The sequence below is a fragment of the Momordica charantia genome, assembly GCF_013281855.1.
Source record: "Momordica charantia cultivar OHB3-1 chromosome 3 unlocalized genomic scaffold, Mcharantia_2.0 BLBB01000003.1, whole genome shotgun sequence".
Classification (NCBI taxonomy): Eukaryota; Viridiplantae; Streptophyta; class Magnoliopsida; order Cucurbitales; family Cucurbitaceae; genus Momordica; species Momordica charantia.
This window is the reverse complement of record NW_028275161.1, coordinates 20,660,996-20,683,068: the sequence shown is the minus strand read 5'-3', so window position 1 is coordinate 20,683,068 and position 22,073 is coordinate 20,660,996. Positions and strand designations below refer to the sequence as shown.

Genomic DNA, 22,073 nt, shown 5'->3' with positions numbered 1-22,073 from the left:
CGGCACACATACTAAAGAAGATTCTCCCCTATGAGATTATTGCTTTTTTATTTATTTTGCTTCATAGTCGTTTGCTCCCTACTGATAACTTTCCATTAGAGAGTTATTTTAACCTTATTTTTGAATTTTATTGTCATAATTTTGAGGGTCATTATGCTAATGTCGCTTTAATTTGGAGTCAAATGGTAAAATATAAAAGTTCGAAATTTTCACCTAACATTCGTACATTTGTTGTGCTGCCCTAAAATTAAGGGATGGTTTAAAAGCAATATAGGGGGAGTCGTCAGTATCGATTCCAAGAAGGAAACACTAAAAAAAAGATACAAAAAATAAGAGAGAATACATTCATAGAAAGAAACTAGAGGATATTCCACTCTGAATTTTTCACTAGAATGTGTTGTTTTCACTTATGTTGTTTTCTGTTTTCCCATCATCTATGGACTGATTTCCATTTCGAGGGAGGTTGCAAGCTTTCCGTGTAAACTTAAATACCTGTAATTAAACATTTTACTTACTGCCAAGTCAAGTTGATTTGTCTTTTCTATTATTCTGAAATATTGGCCACCATTTTGGGATTACTTGTTCTATGTTTGGAAGAATATATGAGACGTGTGTTTGGCTCTACTTGATGTTACTCTACATTTTAGTTAGATTATAAATGCTTAGAGATAATATTCACTTAACATTGCTTGATTATGGCAAGGGAAGTTGCAAAGAACAACAAATATGAAGATTTGTAAAATGTAATTTCATATATGGGTAGCATAATTGATTTTGGGGGGTGTTGATGCAAGAATTTAGCTCCAATGATTTTTTCCAAACTCGCACCACGTTCTCTAGATGTAAGGAGACCGATTCGTGGTTAGCCAAGAAAGAGTCCGACCTGCCCTTCCACAACGTCCTTCTAGGTTCGGGAACTTAGGTAAGGGGTTGAGTCTTTACTTGCTTTCAGTTTCTTTCCTTCGTGGTCTGACTCGTGCTTTTTTCCAATTTCAGTCGTTGTTCGGCCGATTCCTCAACTTTCCGAGCCAACCTTCAACGCCCTGAAATTTTTCAAAAGTAAGTTCAAAAGCGGTAAACAGATCAGCACGCTTATCACGGATAAGCTCCTCCTAGCTTCCGAGCTGCTTGATTACAATCCCCTTTTACTCCCACCTGAAGCCCAGAGATCGAACTCCCAACTAGGTTGGTGGCGTTTGGACGTTCTTTTGGTACTTTATACTTTTCACCTTTCACACTTCGCGCTTACCTTTCATATGTTTTTCCTTGCAGCTATGGTGTGTCATTTCTCCCAGGATGTCAAGCGCAAGCACCCGCATGCTAGATAGACTGCCAAAAGCATAGAGGCGCCTAGCCCTATGGTTGCCGACCTTCCTACTGAGGTTGAGGTGGTTGAGGCTGGGCACGCAGCCACTTCGACATTAGAGACGACTGCGGCTGGAACCTCCCAGGATCAGAAGATCCTCGAAGTTTCTCCCCTTATGGAGATTCGGAAGAAAGCTTCCCCCAAGAAATCCAAGAAGAAGAAAAGAATGACCCATCACTCCGAGGACGAGGTGAGGGAAGTGCGCGCTGGCCTGCAGGTCAGTCCTTTTGGGGACTTAGTGGACAACCTTGAGGCCAGGATGGGCGGCACCTCCGACGTCTAGATGAGATTCAAGGTCGAGCTGTCTAGTGCCGGGGTGAGGGAAAGAGTAATGGAAATTTCAGGCTCTTGCTTCGACCGCTGCTGGAGGAGAGCTTTTAAGTTTGTAAGCGCTCTGGGCTCAACCATCCAACGACTGTTGGATTACACTGCCGAGGTACGACCTTGCCTCTTCTTTTTCTTTAAGCCTTTGTTGCCTTATCCCAGATGCTAACTTTTTATCCCTCTCTGCCCACCCCTGAGGGGGTCAAGGAGGAGGGGGTCAAGGAGGTGATGAAGGCTCATGCTGCAGCTTGTCAGACAGCCCTCATGGTGAAGGCCGAGCTGGAGGGGCGAGACCTTCTTACTGTGAAGGAGTGAGAGGCTTCTTCGGCTGTGCTGGAGGCTGCTGCGGCCTTGGAAGGGGAACTTAAGGATGCTCGTGTCGAGGCCCAGCTTTGGAAATCCACATCGGAGGCCAACAAGATTAAGCTCAAGAGCGTCAAGGCTGAGGCTGCCCGCCACATGGACAACTTTCGGGGTGCACACGTCGTGGCCAAGTGTCTTGAGAAGGAGAAGTTTGCGCTGATGAAGGAGAATGACGAACTCGCGTGCCTCCGAGAAGACTTGGAAGGCAAACTTTAGAGCTGTAAGTCCGAAGCGGAAGAACTGAGGGCTATGCTCGAGCTTGCTGAGTCCAAACTTAGCAATAGGGTTCTTCTAGAGGATGCCTTCCGTCAGCACCCTGACTTTGACGGGTTCGCCAAAGACTTCAGCGACGCAGGCTTCAACTTCCTGATGAAGGGGGTCAAGGAGGTGGTTCTCGAGCTCGACCTTTAGCCAATCAAACTTAGGTACGCTGAGAAGTGGGCTTCGGGTCCAAATGGGAACCCTGGTCCCCAGCACCTTGTCAGAAAATGCCTGAAGGAGCTTGATTCCGACGTCGAGCTCGACGAGGAAGAGGATGCGGACCCTTCTTCCCAAGAAGCTGACGGGGCTCTCCTTCCTGCTACCTGTGTGAATTCCTCTCAAGAAGTTGGGATAATAGATTCTCAGGAGGTTGACATCCTTGGGTGCCAGGGAGAACTCGGTTCGCACCTCGGAAGCAGTTGAAACTCCTCCATTCTTTTACAGCCTTTCTTGTGTTGCTTTTAACTTTTCCCTTTTTGTACTTGGTCACGAGGTCTATAAGCCTTGGCCAAACCTCACTCATTAATGCAATATGTTGTTTAAAGACCTACTTTTGACTCTTCTACTCATTTTATGTTTACAAGTCTCAGTTCGTCTCTTACCTTGAACCCAACCCACCAGTTCTTTAGAGGCTTTGAATTTTCCTATCTTGATCCACATCTTACCTCGAACTCGTAAGTTCTTTAGAGGTTTTGAATTTTTCCTAAGTTTTAACCCACCTCTGGCCCTCATTTAATTTCACATCGAACTCGCACTCTTAGGAAACATGAAATTAAATAACGCGAAGTCCTTTACTGGGGTTAGCCCTTGAAAATTTTTACAAGTCCAATTCATTTTTGGACCATTTTAACATTTCAAGGGTAATATCTCTTCAAATGTTTTGCATTCCAAAGATGCGATAGTAATTTTCCTTCGAGATCGGCAAACATGTACGTTGATTACGCTTGTTTACATGCGTAAAAAGAAGGTTTTAGATGCTGTTTTTACAATGTTTCAGCTTTGTTTCGGATTTTTCTCGGTCGTTTGAGTTCCAATTCATGCAAAATTCATATATTATGGTTTGTGGATGGCTTATGTTGTATTTATGACATTTTAGGACCATTTGGGAGTGCAAATTAATCAAAAGAAGCGAAAAGACGAAAAAACACCTCAGGAGGCGCCAGGCGCCTGGGAAGCCTGCAGAAAACAGTTTTTCTTCCAACTTTGCCCTTAATGAAACGCGTCTTCCAATGCGTTTTGGTGGTTCCAACCGATGCATACGTGTAGAAGAAGTGTTCCACTATCAGTTTGAGCACGATTTGGTCAGTCAAAGGAGTTGGAAATGGGTGATTCACCATCGTTTTAGGACCTACCTAACCAATTCTGCACAGCTATAAATTCCAGCAACTTCTCCACCAAATTCATCAAGCCTTGCTTCCTTCTCTTGATCATTTTTAGTGTTTCTTTGTTGCTTTCTAAGTACTTTTGAGTTGCTTTCCTTAGTTGCTTTTGGTTTTTAAATCCCGAGTACTTTACATTCTTTTATTGAGCTTTGTTTTGTTTCCATTTGTACTTAGTTATTTTCTACTTATTCAAATATATAAAAATCTAGCACTTTGCTTATCTTCTCTTTGCCTTTACTTTATTTTTAGTTAAGAGAGTTGTGTTTTTGGAGGAAAGAGCACGTGACACTCTCCCTTGCTTGAAAGAGAAGGGCGAAGCTCTCAATCCCGATAAAAACTCTCCGTTAGTTAACTTTTGTTTTTCACACATGCATTCCACATTCAACCATTTTACTTGCTGTATTTTCTTCAATATGTCTTTCTAAATTCCCGTCTCTAGCCCGGTTATGGATAGTTAGCCTTTTATGTCTAAAAATGGTTGCTAAGAAGTAGTGTTTTTACTTTCCATTCATTGCTCAACATGTTTTCCCAAAAAGTTAGGATGTAGAGAAGGCCACTGTAAGTCTTAACAAGTCAATACTGAAAAGGTTGCTTATTTGCATTGTTGAGTGGTTAAACCGAGGAGAGGAGCGCCTTAGACATAAGGGTTCCGCTTAAGTAGCCTAGACATAGGACCTTAACCCGAGGTTGCGACTATTTCCATCCTAAAACTAAGATATATCTCATAATAGACATATTAGGGAATGTCTTAGGACTTTGAACTTGCTTAGACATAAGTAAAGTGAGAAGCGTAGTCGTTAGTTTCTAAAGTAAAATGCATATTATCCTTAGCATGTCCTTGATTCTTTGTTGGCTAACTTGAAGTAATTCGGGCTAGGTTTTATTATTATAAGTCCAAATCCCAAATCCAAACCATTATTTGTGACCACTTCCCATTTACAAGAATCACTCATTTCAACATTCACTATTCTTTAAAACTTCAGAGTTTGGAAATTGTTTAGAAGTCCTTGAGGATCGATACTTGGATACTCCATCCATTTTATATTACTCTGACAGGTGTGCGCTTGCATCTATATAATTGTTACCACGCTTAGTGCGTGCGTTCAGCAAAACGCCCAGTCATACGTTCCAGGTCGAACAATGCCTTTGACTTTGAAGTATTTGAACTTGGCGTTGTCAAACTGCTTATCATTATCAGTCACAATTGCATTCGGTATACCGAAACGGCAAACTACATTTGTCCAGATAAAGGTCGTGACCCTAGCCTCTGTGATTGTCGAGAGTGCTTCGGCCTTGACCCATTTGGTGAAGTAATCTACTATGATGACTGCGTATTTGGTCTACCCCTTGGCCAATGGAAAAGGTCCGATAAGGTCAACTCCCTATTGCGCAAATGGCCATGGTACTGAGATCAGAGTCAGCAGTTTGGTAGGTTGGTGGACGAGGTTTGCAAAGTGTTGACAGTTGTCACATGCTTTCACAAACTCCTTTGCATCTCAGTCCATCCTGGGCCAGTAGTAACCTTGACGAATGACCTTTGCTGATAAAGACCTGGCTCTTGAATGGTTACCTTCATGAACCCCCCTAAGAACGTATTCTCCGTCGTCCTTAGAAATACACTTAAAGAGAGGTAAGGAAAAGTCGTGCCAGTATAATGCTCCATCTCAGAACAAGTGCCGAGCTGCTTTCCTTGCCAACTTCTTGGTTTCCCTTGGGTCAATCGAGACCTTTCCCTCCAGGAAGTCCTTTATTGGATCCATCCACGACGGGAGGTGAGAGTTGACCTCCATCATGTATGGCTCCAAAATAGAGGGATTGTCCAATATTTCCATAGGAACCGACCTCACCAGGTCGGTCTCGTAAGCATATGCCAACTTGGCTAAGGCATCAGCGTTGGAATGGCCCCTAAATCTTTTGACAGGCGCAGTCCGGCCAGCAAGGCTTCATACTCAGCCTCATTTTTTGAGGTGCGATAGTTGAAGCGTAGGGCGTACTCAAAACGCATGCCGTCCGGGGCGAGGAGGAGCACGCCTACAGCACACTCTTTTTCATTTGAGGAGTCGTCCACGTAAACCATCCACGGCTGGTCGGACGCGGAGGTTTGAACTGGTGGAGAAGTGAGCTGGGCCAAAAAGTATGCGACGACCTGCCCCTTCACAGTCGTTCGAGACTCGAACTGGATATCATACTCACTTAACTCCACAGCCCATTTCATCAAACATCCGGACGTCTCTAGTTTATGAAAAACCTACTTCAAAGGTAGGTTTGTGAGCACGGTCACGGTATGGGCTTGGAAGTACAGTCTCAGTTTTCGTGCCAAAGTGACTAAAACGAGGGCCAGTTTCTCCATTTGAGGATATCTAGTCTCGGCCTCGGTCATGGCCTTACTTGTGTAGTAGATAGAATTTTACCGTACCCCGTCCTGCTTGACTAGGACCGAGCTAACTGCGTTCTCTGATACGGCCAAGTACAAGTGTAGTTTGTCTCCTGGCATGGGCTTCGCGAGCAATGGTGCCAAGGAGAGGTAGCCTTTGAGTTCTTCAAAAGCGGCCTCACACTCATCCGTCCACTCAAATGGCCCCTTCGTTCTTAACACTTTAAAGAAGGGAATGCACTTGTCGATAGACCTGGAGACGAACCGGTTGAGAGCGGCGATTCTCCCATTAAGGCATTGTAGCTGCTTAAGGGTCCTCGGTGCTTGCATCTCGAGAACTGCCTTTATCTTCTCTGGGTTAGCTTCAATGTCGCGGTTATTGACCATGAACCCTACGAATTTGTCGGACGAGACCTCAAAGGCACACTTGGCGGGATTTAACTTCATTTGGTACTTTCGGAGTACCTCGAAGGTCTCAGTCAGGTCAGCCAGGTGCGATTTAGACTACTTGCTTTTGACAAGAATGTCATCCACGTTGACTTCCATATTGTGTCTGATCTGGCTGGCGAACATTTTGTTCACCATCCTTTGATAGGTCGCCCCGGCGTTCTTTAGACCGAAGGGCATGACCTTGTAATAGTACAGGCCTTGATCGGTTATGAAAGAGGTGTGGACTTGATCTGGCTCATGCATTTTTATCTGATTGTATCCAGAGTAGGCATCCATGAAGGTAACCAACTCGTGCCCAGCAGTAGCGTCCACGAGCTGGTCAATCCTTGGTAGTGGGAAACAATCTTTTGGACAAGACTTGTTGAGATTGGTGAAATATACGCACATTCTCCACTTTCCGTTAGATTTTTTTAACTAAGACTACGTTAGAGAGCCACTCGGGATACAAAATTTCTTTTATGTATTCTGCTTTTAAGAGTTTGTTCACTTCTTCAACAATTACATCACTCATCTCCCTATTTACAGGTCTTTTTTTTTTTGCTTAACAGGTCGGAATGACGGGTCGATGTTGAGGTGGTGAGCCATTATTTTCGGATCAATGCCCGGCATGTCTTCGTGCAACCATACGAATACGTCTGTGCCGTAAGGAAGGAGATGAGCTCCTCTCTGTCCGCGACCCCCCAGCTTGGTGTCTACGCTCACCTGTTTCTCTGGGCTGAGTAAAGTGACAAGCTCCAACTCTTCAGTAGGTGTAGCTACCTCGCGTTGGTTGGTCCTGGGCTGCTCGTCCTCGGAAACTCGACCTGCCGGACTTGGGAACTTTTCCATTTCTCGCTGGGCGCAGACTGCTGACCCCTTAAGAGCTGAGGTATAACAGTCACGAGATATTTTATGTTCGCCTCAGATCATGCCGACCCCATTGACTGTAGAGTATTTCATGACTTGGTGCAAGTTGATGGGATGGCAGGAAATGAGTGGATAATAGGTCGCCCGAAAATGGCATTGTAGGCTGACCTACCATCTATCACCACGAACTCGGCCATCTGAGTGACTTGGGTGTCGCCTTGGCCAATAGTGATAGGAAGATCAATGCAACCCTCCGGAGTGACGGACTCACCCGCAAATCCCACTAATGGGGTTGGACTCTTTTTCAGTTGTGCCCTGGTCCACCTTAACGCCAGGTAAGTGGTGAGAGACAGGATGTTGGCAGAAGCGCTCCCACCCACCAATACTCTTCTAACCTGAACATGGCCAATGAGTGGTGAGATTACCAAGGCAAGTGTACCCCTTCGAGATTGGAGTCGGAAAATGAGATAGGGCAGGTCGGCTTCTGCTCCTGAATGGCGCAAACTTCCTGAGGAACCTCCCTAGCAAGCTCCTTCCTCTTGTTCCTAGATTTGCCCTCACTAGGGCCGCCAAAAATGGTATTGATGACCGCAGGTCGGTCATCCCTTCGAGGTGGCGTCCTTGAACGCTTCCTCTCTTCTTTTTTTCCTGCCGAGCCTGAGCCCGCTTACCAACGTACTTTTTGAAGTAGTCATATTGAATAAGATCATCAATCTAGCGCTTCAATTCCCAGAAACTCGAGGTATCATGGTCGTGATCGCGATGAAAACGACAGTACCTGTCCTTGTTGCGCTTCTCTGGGTATCCCCTAAGCTTGTCAGGTCACTTGAGGAGTTTTTCCAAACCATTCTCTTCAATATTGGTAAGGATTTTGGAGATCGTAATGGTTGTCGGGTTGTACCTCTCATAGGGCCCCGATGGTTGGAGTCGGAGTCGGACCTCCTGTAATAAAAGCTGAAGGGATATGAATCCTGACTGGGCGTTTATGCTGAACGCACGCACTAAGCGTGGTAACAATTATATAGATGCAAGCGCACACCTGTCAAAGTAATATAAAATGGATGGAGTATCCAAGTATCGATCCTCAAGGACTTCTAAATAATTTCCAAACTCTGAAGTTTTAAAGAATAGTGAATCTTGAAATGAGTGATTCTTGTAAAATGGGAAGTGGTCACAAATAATGGTTTTGGATTTGGGATTTGGTCTTATAATAATAAAACCTAGCCCGAATTACTTCAAGTTAGCCATCAAAGAATCAAGGACATGCTAAGAACAATATGCATTTTACTTTAGAAACCAACGACTACGCTTCTCACTTGACTTATGTCTAAGCAAGTTCAAAGTCCTAAGACATTCCCTAATATGTCTATTATGAGAGATATCTTAGTTTTAGGATGGAAATAGTCGCAACCTCGGGTTAAGGTCCTATGTCTAGGCTACTTAAGCGGAACCCTTATGTCTAAGGCGCTCCTCTCCTCGGTTTAACCACTCAACAATGCAAATAAGCAACCTTTTCAGTATTGACTTGTTAAGACTTACAGTGGCCTTCTCTAAATCCTAACTTTTTGGGAAAACATGTTGAGCAATGAATGGAAAGCAAAAACACTACTTCTTAGCAACCCTTTTTAGACATAAAAGGTTAACTATCCATAACCGGGCTAGAGACGGGAATTTAGAAAGACATATTGAAGAAAATACAGCAAGTAAAATGGTTGAATGTGGAATGCATGTGTGAAAAACAAAAGTTAACTAACGGAGAGTTTTTATCGGGATTGAGAGCTTCGCGCTTCTCTTTCAAGCAAGGGGGAGTGTCACGTGCTCTTTCCTCCAAAAACACAACTCTCTTAACTAAAAATAAAGTAAAGGCAAAGGGAAGATAAGCAAAGTGCTGGATTTTTATATATTTGAATAAGTAGAAAATGACTAAGTACAAATGGAAACAAAACAAAGCTCAATAAAGGAATGTAAAGTGCTCGGGATTTAAAAACCAAAAGTAACTAATGAAAGCAACTCAAAAGTACTTAGAAAGCAACAAAGAAACACTAAAAATGATCAAGAGAAGGAAGCAAGGCTTGATGAATTTGGTGGAGAAGTTGCTGGAATTTATAGCTGTGCAGAATTGGTTAGGTAGGTCCTAAAACGATGGTGAATCACCCATTTCCAACTCTTTTGACTGACCAAATCGTGCTCAAACTGATAGTGGAACACTTCTTCTACACGTATGCATCGGTTGGAACCACCAAAACGCATTGGAAGACGCGTTTCATTAAGGGCAAAGTTGGAAGAAAACCAGTTTTTCTGCAGGCTTCCCAGGCGCCTGGCGCCTCCCATGATGCTTTTTTCGTCTTTTTGCTTCTTTTGATTAATTTGCACTCCCAAATGGTCCTAAAATGTCATAAATACAATATAAGCCAACCACAAACCATAATATATGAATTTTGCATGAATTGGAACTCAAACGACCGAGAAAAATCCGAAACAAAGCTGAAACATTGTAAAAACAGCATCTAAAACCTTCTTTTTACGCATGTAAACAAGCGTAATCAAATCCCGGAGTGGAAGCGGATCTTCGTTGATGATTTTTGGGAAAACAAAATCTAAGTTTAAAGAAGAAAAACACAGGGGAAAGGGCAGGCGCCAGGCGCCTGCGTAATTCTCTTTTTTTTTTTTTTTTCTTTCAACGTTTTTTTTTCTTTCTTTTTTGTTTCTTTTTTTTTTCAACGTTTTCAAAAACATTCTCTTAATAAGAAAAACTTTATAATGAAACAAAGAGAAAATACAAGATACAAAGACTTCCTTCCTTTACTTTTGTTCTCTCAAAAACGGATAAGAAGGAAAAAACATTTTTCGCAAAAATTTATTGACCTGAAAGTTGAATAGAGGTTTTTCCTCTATCCACTGGTTCTCCAAAATACGGCTTAAGTCTCTGCCCATTTACTTTAAAAACATTTCCCTTAGAGTCAACTAGATCCACTGCCTCATATGGGTAGACTTTAAAAATTTGAAAGGGACCAGACCATCTAGACTTAAGTTTTCCAGGGAAAAGTTTCAACCTAGAGTTGAATAACAGAACCAGATCATGTTCTTGAAGATTGTTCGGCCGAAGACGCCTATCATGCCACTGTTTAGTTTTTTCCTTAAACAACTTAGCATTCTCATAAGAAAAGTGCCTGTGTTCTTCTAATTCCAACAATTGTAACTTCCTCGCTTCACCTGCAGTCAACAAATCAAAATTTAATTTCTTAGTAGCCCAAAATGCTTTATATTCTAGCTCAAGAGGCAAATGACATGCTTTTCCAAAAACTAGCCTATAGGGGGACATGCCGAGGGGAGTCTTAAATGCTGTCCTATATGCCCAAAGTGAATCATCAAGCTTAAAAGACCAATCCCTACGGTTAAGATTTACAGTTTTTTCTAAAATGTTTTTTATCTCCCTATTAGATATTTCGGCTAACCCATTCGACTGAGGATGATATGCTGTTGCAACCCTATGACGCACATTGTATTTAGTCAGCAACTTTTGCATAGACCTATTCACAAAATGAGCCCCCCCATCGCTTATCAGACAACGCGGGGTTCCATAACGCGTAAAAATGTGCTTTTGCAGAAAACGAATGACAACTTTAGAATCATTGGTAGCAGTTGCAATGGCTTCTATCCATTTCGAAACATAATCTACTGCTAACAATATATAAAGCTTACCATTAGAAGATGGAAATGGACCCATAAAATCTATACCCCACACATCAAATATTTCAATCTCCAGGATCGGGGTTTGAGGCATTTCGTGGCGTTTAGATATATTACCTGTCCGTTGGCATTTGTCACAAACCTGGGCAAACTTATGTGCATCTTTGAACAGAGTGGGCCAAAAGAACCCACTTTGCAAAACTTTGGCTGCGGTTTTGTGTCCTGCAAAATGTCCTCCATATGGAGACATATGACAAGCGTCTAATATCGCCTCGTGCTCTTCTTCTGCGACACACCAAATAATTTGCTATATCGGCATACCACGGAACTGAATCAACTCGCAAGAGTTGCTCGTCAATAAACTGTTCACGTATAACAGTTCCATCATCACAGAGCGGGGATTCCGATCTAGACAGGTGATCAGCAACTTGGTTTTCAGTACCCTTCCTGTCCCTAACTTCAATATCAAACTCTTGAAGTAACAAAATACACCGTATCAAACGTGGTTTAGCATCTTTTTTAGCAAATAAATATTTTAAAGCAGAATGGTCAGTAAAAACAATGACTTTTGTGCCTATCAAGTAAGACCTAAACTTATCAAAGGCGAACACAACTGCTAACAGTTCCTTTTCAGTAGTAGTGTAATTGAGTTGTGCACCGGTCAGAGTCTTACTAGCATAATACACAGGATGCAAGATCTTGTTTTTACGTTGTCCTAACATAGCTCCTATTGCATAATCACTGGCATCACACATGAGCTCAAAAGGTAAATCCCAATTAGGTTCGATAATTATAGGGGCTGAACTTAGAGCAAATTTCAACATTTCAAATGATTTTAAACAGTCATCATAAAAAACAAATGGTCTATCATGTTCTAACAATTGACACAAGGGTTTAGAAATTTTAGCAAAGTCTTTTATAAAGCGGCGGTAAAATCCCCCATGCCCTAAAAAACTTCTAATCCCTTTGACATTTGTAGGAGGAGGTAGCTTTGAAATGATGTCTATCTTAGCGTGGTCTACCTCTATTCCTTGCTTGGAAATTTTGTGACCCAAAACAATACCCTCTTGTACCATGAAATGACACTTCTCCCAATTTAGGACTAGGTTTGTTTGTTCACATCTCTCCAATACTCTCTCCAAATTAACTAAACAAGCGTCGAAAGAATTTCCAAAAACAGAAAAGTCATCCATAAAAACTTCTAGAATATTTTCTACCATGTCAGAGAAGATGGCCATCATACACCTCTGAAAAGTCGCGGGTGCATTGCATAGTCCAAAGGGCATTCGCCTAAAAGCGAACGTACCATACGGACACGTAAATGTTGTCTTCTCTTGGTCTTCTGGAGCAATAGTAATTTGATTATAACCCGAATATCCATCTAAAAAACAATAGAAATCCTTACCTGCCAGACGGTCGAGCATCTGGTCAATAAACGGGAGAGGAAAATGGTCTTTCTTTGTTACCTTGTTGAGTTTGCGATAGTCAATGCAAACTCTCCACCCACTCACAGTTCGGGTTGAGATGAGCTCATTCTCCTCGTTGGCCACCACGGTTATACCCCCTTTCTTTGGTACACACTGTACTGGGCTTACCCAGCTGCTGTCGGATATTGGGTATATAACACCGGCGTCAAGCCATTTAAGAATTTCTTTCCTTACAACCTCTTTCATCTTCGGGTTCAACCGCCTTTGACTCTCAATAGAGTTCTTAGCATCTTCTTCCAATAGAATTTTGTGCATGCAAAAGGCCGGGCTTATCCCTCGGATATCTGCTATCGTCCATCGAATGGCCTTTTTGTGCTTCTCCAAAATCTGCAATAAAGAATATTCATTAGTAGGTGATAAATTGGAAGCTATAATAACTGGTAAAGTGTCGTTAGCCCCTAGATACGCATATTTCAAATGCGACGGCAATGGCTTCTGCTCCAACGTGGGTGGTTCCACTATGGACGGAAGTAACGACTTGCATTCTTCTTTTTGTATTTTTTCAATAGGATTAGCCACATCTTCTGGTCCTTCTGCTATCTTATCAAGCTCTTCTTCAATCTCTGTAACTAATAAGTCATAAAACTCATCAAAGATAACAGGATTCAAGCTATTTATAGCAGAGCACTCTTCAAAGTCTCCTGGTAATTTCATGGCGTCTAGAACGTTAAATTTAACTTCTTCATTATTTACCCTCATTGTAATTTCTCCCTTCCTCACATTAAAAACTGTATCCCCAGTGGCTAGAAATGGTCTTCCCAAAATAATGGGAACGTCTAAGTCTGCCTCGCAATCTAGAATGATAAAGTCCGCAGGGAAAATGAATTTGTCCACCTGGACTAAAACATCTTCTATCTTTCCCTCAGGTCTTATGATAGATCTATCTGCTAGTTGGAGGGTAACCGTAGTAGGTCTAGCTTCTCCTATGCCTAAAGATTTGAAAACTGATAATGGCATAAGATTAATGCTAGCGCCTAGATCACATAATGCCCTACCTAAGTTTTTTCCTCCTATGGAACATGGAATGGTAAAACTGCCAGGATCATTACATTTCATGGGTAGCGGGCTGCCTACAGCTTCACTACTACATTTTGTCATGGCTACCAGTTCATGCTCTCCTATTTTTTTCTTCCTAGAAACTATATCTTTCAAAAACTTAGCATAATTTGGCATCTGTTCTAGAGCATCTACTAATGGTATATTTATATGCAGTTGTTTTAAAATATCTAAAAATTTTCTAAACTGGGAATCGTTATTTTTCTTCACTAATCTTTGTGGAAACGAGGGAGTAGGGGTAAAAGAAGGCTGTACCTGTGGAGGAACACTCGGGGTGTCCTCATTACCTTTTCTAATATTTTCTTTTTCTGGTGTTGTTGGATTTTCTGGTATCTTTACAATTGGTTCAGTGGACGGAATCTGTACATCTGTTGTTGGCATTGTTGGTCCATCATATGCCAGTCCACTCCTGAGGGTGACAGCTTTGCACTGTTCTTTCCCTTCTCGTTTTGGTAATTCAGTATGGCCTGGAAAAGAACCTTGTGGTCTATTCTTCAATTCATTGGCGAGCTGTCCCAATTGGGTCTCGAAATTCCTCATTGATGCCGCTTGGGATTGTATCACTGCGTCGGTTCGGGCCATGTACTCCTTCATCATATTCTTAAGATTTGAGTTGTTATTTTGAACTGGTGGAGTCTGTGTTCTCTGATTGTACTGCTGTTGCGGTGGTGGGATGTATTGCTGTGTAGGTGGAACATAGGGCTGCTTGTTCTGTTGGCTCTGCCCTTGATTAAAACCGCTCGAACCTCCTTGTCCTCCCCATGAGAAATTAGGGTGGTGCCTCCAACCTAGGTTGTAGGTGTTCGAATATGGGTTAAAGTTCCTATTGTTCCCATGTCCTACATAAAAAACAGAAGCAGGGTTATGTGGACAATTATCATAAATATGGTTTTCACTGCAAAATGAACAAATGAGATCGTTGACTTGGCAAACAGGGGCAGGAGTGCAATAATCCGACTGCACAGGTTGTATCGGCGTGGCTAATGGATTTTTTATTCCCAATGCCATCTCTTTTAGCCTCTGGTTCATTGTAACCATCTCTTTTTGCATCGAGGTCGCAATGTCCAGAGCCAAAACTCCAGCTGGATCTTGCTTCTTTGGTGCTGCCCTAGATCTTTGCGAACACCATAGTTCGTTGTGTGAAGCTAAGTCATTTAGGATGTCAACTATCTCGTTGAATGTCTTCTTTGTAAAGGCTCCATTGGCAGCATTGTTTAGCATCATCTTAGTAGGATGATCTAAACCTCTAAAGAAATGTTCTATCTGGATGCATGCCGGCAAGCCATGGTTCGGACATTTCCTGATTAGTTCTTTAAATCTCTCCCACGCCTCGTGAACAGGTTCACGATCATACTGTCTAAAGGAGATGATCTCCTCTCTGATATCAGCGTGGCGAGTAGGTGGGAAGAATTTTGTTAAGAACTTCTCCACTAACGACCCCCATGTGGTGATGGATCCCGGTGGAAATGCATTGAGCCATGCTCTAGCTTGGTCCTTCAAAGAAAATGGAAAAAGTGTTAGTCTCAGAGCATCGTCTGTTATACCAGGTAATCGAAATGCATTTGCAATTTGAATGAATGATTTCAGATGATCATGTGGATCCTCATGTTCCTGCCCTCCAAAATGTCCAATTGTCTGCAACATTTGGAACATCATTGGTTTAAGCTCAAAGTTTGTGTGGGCTGGAATAGGGTTGACTATCCCTGAATCAAAGTTCTAAAAAGCCGTGGCGGCATATTCTCGCATTGCCACGTCTCTGTTGTCCGCCATCTGGATATGGTTGAATTCATCATTTCTTGCATGATCCCTCATATTACTGTTAACAGCAGGTGGATCAACCGGATCACGAGGTGGAATATCTGCCATTGATGTGCTCGTACTCTCTACCTCACTTTCAGGACTGATTTCACCTTCTCTCTCTTTTTGCTTTTCTAGTTGTTTTCGAAGTCTTTGCTCCTTTCGAGTTTTTCGAAGGGTCCGCTCAATCTCAGGGTCAAGGGGTAGAAGAAAAGATCTTGTGCTCATGCACTTTAACTTACCCTTGTGAGATAAACGACCAAAAATATAGAACAAAAACGGTGGATGGAAATTACACCCAACAACAATTCACAAAAATAAAAACTAAAAGAATTTGAAAATAATTTTAAAACTAAAGTCCCCGGCAACGGCGCCAAAAACTTGACTGGGCGTTTATGCTGAACGCACGCACTAAGCGTGGTAACAATTATATAGATGCAAGCGCACACCTGTCAAAGTAATATAAAATGGATGGAGTATCCAAGTATCGATCCTCAAGGACTTCTAAATAATTTCCAAACTCTGAAGTTTTAAAGAATAGTGAATGTTGAAATGAGTGATTCTTGTAAAATGGGAAGTGGTCACAAATAATGGTTTTGGATTTAGGATTTGGTCTTATAATAATAAAACCTAGCCCGAATTACTTCAAGTTAGCCATCAAAGAATCAAGGACATGCTAAGAACAATATGCATTTTACTTTAGAAACCAACGACTACGCTTCTCACTTGACTTATGTCTAAGCAAGTTCAAAGTCCTAAGACATTCCCTAATATGTCTATTATGAGAGATATCTTAGTTTTAGGATGGAAATAGTCGCAACCTCGGGTTAAGGTCCTATGTCTAGGCTACTTAAGCGGAACCCTTATGTCTAAGGCGCTCCTCTCCTCGGTTTAACCACTCAACAATGCAAATAAGCAACCTTTTCAGTATTGACTTGTTAAGACTTACAGTGGCCTTCTCTAAATCCTAACTTTTTGGGAAAACATGTTGAGCAATGAATGGAAAGCAAAAACACTACTTCTTAGCAACCCTTTTTAGACATAAAAGGTTAACTATCCATAACCGGGCTAGAGACGGGAATTTAGAAAGACATATTGAAGAAAATACAGCAAGTAAAATGGTTGAATGTGGAATGCATGTGTGAAAAACAAAAGTTAACTAACGGAGAGTTTTTATCGGGATTGAGAGCTTCGCGCTTCTCTTTCAAGCAAGGGGGAGTGTCACGTGCTCTTTCCTCCAAAAACACAACTCTCTTAACTAAAAATAAAGTAAAGGCAAAGGGAAGATAAGCAAAGTGCTGGATTTTTATATATTTGAATAAGTAGAAAATGACTAAGTACAAATGGAAACAAAACAAAGCTCAATAAAGGAATGTAAAGTGCTCGGGATTTAAAAACCAAAAGTAACTAATGAAAGCAACTCAAAAGTACTTAGAAAGCAACAAAGAAACACTAAAAATGATCAAGAGAAGGAAGCAAGGCTTGATGAATTTGGTGGAGAAGTTGCTGGAATTTATAGCTGTGCAGAATTGGTTAGGTAGGTCCTAAAACGATGGTGAATCACCCATTTCCAACTCTTTTGACTGACCAAATCGTGCTCAAACTGATAGTGGAACACTTCTTCTACACGTATGCATCGGTTGGAACCACCAAAACGCATTGGAAGACGCGTTTCATTAAGGGCAAAGTTGGAAGAAAACCAGTTTTTCTGCAGGCTTCCCAGGCGCCTGGCGCCTCCCATGATGCTTTTTTCGTCTTTTTGCTTCTTTTGATTAATTTGCACTCCCAAATGGTCCTAAAATGTCATAAATACAATATAAGCCAACCACAAACCATAATATATGAATTTTGCATGAATTGGAACTCAAACGACCGAGAAAAATCCGAAACAAAGCTGAAACATTGTAAAAACAGCATCTAAAACCTTCTTTTTACGCATGTAAACAAGCGTAATCAAATCCCGGAGTGGAAGCGGATCTTCGTTGATGATTTTTGGGAAAACAAAATCTAAGTTTAAAGAAGAAAAACACAGGGGAAAACTTTACCTTTGAAGAACGATTCTTCAACGATTTCCCAACGAACACCACCACCGAATCTTCCTTGCTATCCTCTTAGATCTCAGGATCGTACTTGTGGGAGCACCGTATGGAATGAGAGGGAGAATTCTGAGAGAGAGAGCTCTTTGAGAGATTGGAAGTTTTTCTTCTTTTGTTTTGTATGAGTTGCAGAACCATTCTGCTTCCCATTTGACAAAGAAAAAGAAGAATGACGTGGGGAAGTCATACCAACTTCCCATTCCCCTGAATTTTGCAAGGGAGTTTAACATTAATATTAATATTAATAATATATAATTAATATATATATATAATATATTTATAACATATATATATATATAATAATTAATATATATTAATTAATTATTAATCTAATTAATAACTAATTAACATATATATATATATATATCAAATAATTAACACTTAATTATTTATCACATAAATATAATCATATTCTATAGTATTTCTCTCGTATAACCTATAGTTCTAATGTACATCTTATGCACATTATTTTTAACTTATAGTTTTAACATGAATCTTATCCATATTAATTTTATTTGAATCTCATTCAAATAATTTCTCTCATAATATATAGTTTGAATTTAGAATTAACTATATATTATAATGTATCAATATACATATAATCTCTTAAGTAATTTAAACAGTTCAAATTCTTCCAAAAACTTGATCCTCGTTTTACCTGTTTTGAGTTAGTAAGGAGACCTAATGGACCTACAGATCAGAAGCTCCAATGATACAAGATTAATCGGTCAAACTCACTCCACTAAAGACCCGCAGTTGCACTCTTCTCACTGTAGAATGTTTTCGTGTCCACGGATATACGACCATAAATGACAAGTCAATCCTTCACGAGTGCTCGTAACTCAAGTTGGGTCAAATTACCGTTTTACCCCTGAGTTACATCTTACTCCTTCAATACCACTGCTCCTCTAATGAACAACCCGGTTATGGTCCGACCAATAACCGGAAGTCCCTCTCAGGCCAATGAGAGGGTGGGGCCCCTTGTTCAAGTCTCGGAGTCAGCATTTAAGAGAACACTCATCTACTCCCCTAAAGTTCGGGAGGAATGAATTCCATCTCGTGAAGTTATGTTCCCAGCTCCCCACTCGGTCTCGTCCCCAAAATGGTAGGAATGTTGAGTCGGCGACCCGGGTCACTCTTACCCATACAGATCAAAGGACGAGCCCTCACGGGTAGGAGTCCATAACTCACGCAAGATTGAGAATGAGTTGCCTGGTCATCCTAAGAAACAGCAATCTATTAGTTAACGATGTTACATCTAAAGATTGGCTATTTCGTGGACCGGTCTTATACAAACTCATTGTATAGGATACCCCCACTCGCATATCTCCACACGAACGACGTAGATCGAGTCGTCTATAACCTTTACAGAGTGGGCTGTATCCATAGTGTTGTCAGGATAAGGTACCTAGCCTTATCCATATACTATAGACCTTTTAGGTTATTCACGGGACATTATCCACTTGTATATCAGGGGTATATCAAACATATACTTCATATATCAAGGATATATCAATTATATACCCAGTATATCAAATATATACCCAGTACATATACTGTCCCGGTTACACTAAAATAACTTCGGATGTTTAGTTTACTGGATTTTGGACAATGCAATGCTATGAATTCAACAACAAATTTATTGAATAAAACTTTATTGAATATACATATGTTTTTACATAAATACAAACTACGAGTTTAGGGCAACACACCCAACAAACTCTCACTTGAATTAAACTCGATTGGGGTGTACATTATCATAAAACAAAGGGAAAATACAATAAACTAGGGCATACACTATACCCATTACATTTCTCCCACTTGTCCTAGACTAATCGTACAAAGCTCGTAGACCTAGACTTTCTAGATGACCCTCAAACACTTTAGCCGTGAGTGCCTTCGTAAAAGGATCAGCAATGTTGTGCTCCAAAGCGATCTTTGTGACGATCACATCTCTTGGTTGCACTATCTCCCGTATAAGGTGGTACTTCCTTTCAATCTGTTTGCCTCTCTTGTGGCTTCGAGGCTTTTTAGAATTTGCCACAGCACCACTATATCACAATAAAGTGTGATGGGCAAGTTCATGTTTGGAACGACTTCCAAATCTGTGAAGAACTTTCTAAGCCAAACCGCCTCATTTACTGCTTCACAAGCTGCAACATACTCAGCCTCCATGGTGGAGTCTGCGATGCATCCTTGTTTGATGCTTCGCCAAACTACCGCTCCTCCGTTAAGAGTGAATACTGACCCCGACGTGGATTTCCTTGAATCCTTGTCTGTTTGGAAGTCAGAGTCGGTGTATCCTATAAGGATCAAATCCTTAGCGTCATACACGAGCTTGTAGTCCCTCGTTCTTCTAAGATACTTGAGCATTCCCTTAATAGCAGTCCAGTAATCATATCCTGGGTTGGATTGGTACCTACTAACCATCCCTACTGTATAGCAAATGTCAGGCCTAATGCACAGCATAGCGTACATCAGGCTGCCCACTGCTGAAGCATATGGTATATGTCTCATATCCTCAACTTCTTGAGGTGTCTTAGGACATTGTTCCTTAGACAGATGAAATCCATGCCTGAAGGGTAACAAACCTCTCTTGGAATTCTGCATCAAATATCGAACAAACATCTTGTCGATATAAGTTGCTTGAGACAGGGTTAACGTTCTGTTCTTGCGATCATTTAGAATTTGGATGCCAAGAACATACTGAGCTTCTCCCAAATCCTTCATTTGGAACTCAGTTGCTAGCCACTTCTTTATGTCAGTAAGGTATCCTACATCATTCCCAGTGAGTAGGATATCATCCACATACAACACTAAGAAGGCTACAATGTTGTTGAAGACCTTCTTGTATACACAAGGCTCATCAACATTTTGGTCAAGACCATAAGATTTGATCGCAGTATCAAATCTTATGTTCCAAGATCGAGATGCTTGCTTCAGTCCATATATGGACCGTTTAAGCTTGCAAACCTTTTGCTCTTGACTTTGAGCTATGAACCCTTCGGGTTGAGACATATAAATACTTTCTTCAAGATTGCAATTGAGAAAAGCAGTCTTGACGTCCATTTGCCATATCTCATAGTCATAATATGTGGTAATGGACAAAAGTATTCTAATGGACTTAACCATAGCTATAGGGGAGAAGGTTTCTTCATAGTCCACCCCTTCCCTTTGTGTGTAGCCTTTTGCCACAAGTCTCACCTTATAGGTCTGTACCTTTCCTTCGGCGTCTCGTTTTCGCTTATAGATCCATTTGCATCCTATGGGTTTTACCTCGTCAGGTTGATCTACAAGTTCCCAAACGGAATTGAAGTACATCGACTCCATTTCCAGGTTCATTGCTTTGACCCATTTGTCCTTGTCAGTATTTTCCATTGCCTTTTTGTAGGTCAATGGATCCTCGACGCCATCATCTGGTATGACAACTTGGGTTTCAGTTAAACCCACGTAGCGGTCAGGTTGTGACACAACCCTCCCACTATGTCGAGGCACCCTCAATACTTGAGGTGGATGTGACTGACATGATGTACTGGCTTCATCAACAACTCTTGTTATAGTGCCAGTTTGATCAACAACTCTTGTTGACGTGTTTGTAGCCTCTTCAGAAATCTCGTTAATCACTACCTTACTTCGTGGTTTATGATCTCGAACATGGTCTTCTTCCAAGAAAGTAGCATTTGTCGATACAAACACTCTGTTTTCTTGAGGATCGAAGAATAGACCACCTCTCGTCTCTTTAGGGTAACCTACGAATAGGCATACTTTTGAACGAGGTTTCAGTTTCTTTGGGTTAGTCATGAGCACGTGTGCCGGGCATCCCCAAAAGCGAAAGTGACGTAAACTAGCTTTACGACCCTTCCATAGCTCAAAGGGTGTTTCAAAAACACTTTTTGATGGAACTACGTTCAAAATATAAACCGCAGTCTCCACTGCATAACCCCAAAACGAGTTAGGCAACTGATCATAGCACATCATTGATCAAACCATGTCCAACAGGGTTCTGTTTCTCATTTCTGATACACCGTTTTGTTGAGGTGTACCAGGGGCTGAGAGTTGGGACGTGATTCCATGTTCTATCATATAGTCCTGGAATCTCAAGTCCATATACTCTGCACCCCGATCTGATCGAAGTGTTTTAATGGTTTTACCTAATTGATTTCAACTTTAGTCTTGTACTCCTTGAACTTTTCAAGGGCTTCAGACTTATGTTGCATTAGGTATAAATAATCATACCTTGAATAATCATCTATAAAAGAGATGAAGTATTCATACCCTCATCGAGCTTTAACATTCATCGGACCACAAAGGTCTGAATGTATAAGTTCTAAGGGCTCTTTGGCTCGATAACCTTTTCCAGTAAAAGGTCTTTTAATCATCTTGTCTTCAAGACAAAACTCACATGGTGGTAAAGAATCGTCTTCTAACTCATTTAGAATGTCATTCTTAACCAACCTCCCAATCCTATTGAGATTAATATGACCTAATCTTAAGTGCCAAAGATAGGTATTTTCTTTTTGAGAAACTTTTTGCCTTTTATTTTGAGTTCTAGCATTTTTAAACAACTCGGTATTTAAAACT

General features: G+C 41.3%; 1 non-coding gene across 1 annotated transcript; it reads left to right on the top strand.

The window, feature by feature from the left end:
* The first annotated feature begins 14,878 nt into the window (after nt 1-14,878).
* Nucleotides 14,879-14,985, top strand: LOC148212557 (small nucleolar RNA R71). The gene has a single exon (XR_015790056.1). It is a non-coding gene; the product is annotated as a small nucleolar RNA R71 (small nucleolar RNA).
* Nucleotides 14,986-22,073: the final 7,088 nt, after the last annotated feature.